At 45.9% G+C, this 3,363-nt stretch overlaps 1 protein-coding gene across 2 annotated transcripts in view; it reads right to left on the reverse strand.

Moving 5' to 3' along the window:
* The window catches only part of GJA9 (gap junction protein alpha 9), a 16,988-nt gene that overhangs the window by 5,567 nt on the left and 8,058 nt on the right, over positions 1-3,363 (reverse strand). The window lies entirely within an intron of this gene.

The following is a 3,363-nucleotide window of genomic DNA, read 5'->3' on the forward strand; positions in this document are numbered from 1 at the left end:
AGTGCACAAACTGTCTGGTCTCAAAGAACATTTTAGGTACTGATGGTAAGCTGGGGAAACCCTTTCAAACACTCTAAACATTAAGAAATGTTGGGCAGGGGGGAGGGGAAAATACCTTATTTTACAAAAGGGGAAAAAAGAAATAAATATGTCTATTTTGTGTACAAAAATGTTTTCTGGAACCAGCATTAGTGCAGTGGCCAAGGGCACAGCCTCATTAGGCATGCCTGGTATTAATTGCAAGTCCACTGCTAGGACCAATATGAGTTCAGAAGCATATCTAGCACTATAATGTTCTTTTAGGTGATCCTCATCAGCACTCTGCAAAAGTGTAATTCTGATTCAAATGTCCTATAAAGGATGAATAAACTTCCTTTGCTGAGAACTCTAAAAAGCTAATCATTATCTTTTAATTTTGGCGCTGAAGATCAGTCGATAGGTCATGTCCAATTTCACACTTGACAGCTTGCCTGAAAGTACTCAATCATTTTGGCAAGCTAGCAGCTTCCAGCCAGCCATCTCTGTGAAGTGCTTAAAGCAGGATTCTAAACACGTGTCTTCTATTGAGTACTTAAAGTAGGTCTCTAAATATTTATCTGTTATTAATAAAACCCTCTAACTCTGCTGAAGTTGTCCACAGACACACACACACAGCCTGCCAGCTTGTGCAGAGACGCTGAAGATTTGTTTGAAAACCTGAAGTGTTTGGTGAGACTGAGCTGCCATGATTGGAGATTTACTTGCTCTGTAAAACCTAAATATTAAAAGAAAAACATATAACAATCCACAGGGCTTCAGGATGTATTATCTCTTTTAAAATGGTACTACAGTTAAATGACAACTTGACAACTCATGAGGGAAAATAAATTCAAGTGCCAATAATAATTTTATAGTGTTGATGCTGCTTTTTACCTTAGTTCAGACAGCTTGCAACTCTGACTATTCACATAAACTGTTTATAACAACATTCAGAATTTAGTAATTTAGTGATGTATGGATAGGCTATTAATTTTTCTTCCAGGTCTAGAAGGTACCTCACTGGCTTTTTATTCACTGCAAAACATTCTCTACATTTTTATGACTATATTGATTTTTCTTAGCTTAGGGTCAAACGTCACAGTAATCCTCCAATCATGGAAATAGTCTCTGAAGATCGAGGTCTTTTCATTTCTATACATCAATAATGTGCACTTTATGTGTACAATTGATTTTTATTTTCTACTGTTATCTGTCTGACCCACAATGGACAGCTAGATAAGTAGGGGCACAAACATCAGTGATGTGTCCTACACGTTTTCAGGCTAACATGAACTCACTGCCATAGTTTTCTTTTAGTAGTGAAGGGGGACCACAAATTATAAACTGCAACAATGAGAAATTTGGGGAACTCTACTACTCAATGTTGTCTTTAGGCTCACCAAATTCAGCAGTACGGTGTTTGAAGGCAGACCAGAGATCACCATATGAAGACTGAAGCACATACTCTCCAAATGAGTGTATTTTCTGTGCTGCCTTATAGATTCACTCTTTATTGCTAAGATACACATGCAAATCAGTAGGTATGGTATAGACTCACTCTTTATTGCTAAGATACACATGCAAATCAGTGGGTGCACATTCATATTTTCACTTTCACAAGCAAAATTTCTGAAGGTGCCCTGGCCTATATCAGAAAGTGTAAGGGTTTTTTTCACAGTTTCTGTCTTTATCTTAGTTCACTGTTGATAGTTTTTAGTTCATTCCTCTCTTAGTTCCTCAGCTTTAAAAATTTGTATTTTCTGTATACTTTTATACAGCTTGCTGTCTATTTTCCTCTCTTAATCCATTGTCTGTAAAATTTTATTTATACATATACACCGGTACTGTAGCTTTCTGTACCTGCTTTTAGTTCTCTCCTGACCTTGCTCCTCTTTGCATTTTCAAGTTTCCATGTGTACTTTATAAGGCTTCCTCTCTCTATTTTTTTTTCTTCTTTCCTGCCTGTTCTGTATCCATCTGCTGGGCTCAGGGTCAGTGTCAGAGGAAAGGAGATGGGATTACCTGGGAGCTGCAGCATCTAGGTTGTACTCAGGAGGTACAAGGGACCCAAGGGTACAAGGGAGCCAAGGATTAAGATAGGCTGCAGGAAGGGATGGGCTGGGGCAGCAAATGTGCAGCCACTGAGGCTGGGGGATATATAATGGGGTATATATACAGGAGGTGCCTGTCTGAGTAAGGCTTCAGGACCAGTGAAGCTTCAGCAGCCTATGTAGTAGAAAGTACACTTGTGACACCCAATCCCCCAGTCAGGATCCTGGAGGGAACCCCCCTGCTGCATGACATCCCCCAAAATAGATCCACCAGCCTTGGTGGTCTCAGGGGTCTTCATGGTCTCAGTGGGTCTCATGGTTTCCTTCCCCATGCTTCAGAGACTCCCACCAATATCGGGCTGAGCCCCCCCCCATCCTAAATGCCACCCCCAAGTGGGTCAGAAACCTCCCTCAAATGGGGCAGAGATCCCCCCAAATGGGTAAGACACTCCCCACACCCCCCAAGTCGGGGGTATGGAGGGGAGCATTGACATCCTGAAAATTGTGGGTGGGGGGACAGCCTGGTCCCTCCCCCAGTAAAGGCACCAGCCCTGGTGTCTCCACAGTCTTCATGGTCTTTGTGGGTCTCGTGATCTTCCGGGATTGGGGAGACAGAGCCCCCACCTAGAATGGGGAAGAGAGTCCCCCAAATGGTGCAAAGACCCACGCAAAATGATGGGGGCTGAGAGGGACCCTGGATTGTCGGCCCAAATCGCTGCTGATGACGCCAAAAGGGAACAACCCAGGACCTGTGACCCATCCCAACACCCCCTCAGAGGACCCCGGCCCCCGGGTGCCCCCGCCACCTTCACCCATCCTCTGGGTCCCCTGGGCCCTCCAGAAGCTCCGCCCCCCCGCCTTGGATCCCGCGGGGATGCGGCCCCAGAGAGGTAAGGGGGGATAAGTGGGTTGGAGGGGGTTGGGGGCGGGGGCTGTCGCGGGCCCTTTAAGACCCGCTTTGAGGAGACGCTGGCCTTTTAAAAGTTCTGGGACAGGGTGCTGGCCCTTTAAAACACCTGGGAGAGCGCGCTGGCCTTTTAAGACGCTCTTATAGGGGACACTGGCCCTTTAAGAGCTGCTTTTGGGAGATACTGGCCCTTTAAGAGCTGCTTGTAGGAGACACTGGCCCTTTAAGCCTCGCTTTTAGGAGACACTGGGCCTTTAAGAGAGCCAAGAGGGGTCTGCTGACCCTTTAGGAGACCTGGGGGGCAGGAGGAGGGACACTGGCCTTGAAAGAGCGGGGGGGATTTCCGGGGCCTCCCCGCTGGATTCTCCCCGCGGGGGAGGAGGGGGT

Source organism: Geospiza fortis, unplaced genomic scaffold (genome assembly GCF_000277835.1).
Source record: "Geospiza fortis unplaced genomic scaffold, GeoFor_1.0 scaffold115, whole genome shotgun sequence".
NCBI classification, from domain to species: Eukaryota; Metazoa; Chordata; class Aves; order Passeriformes; family Thraupidae; genus Geospiza; species Geospiza fortis.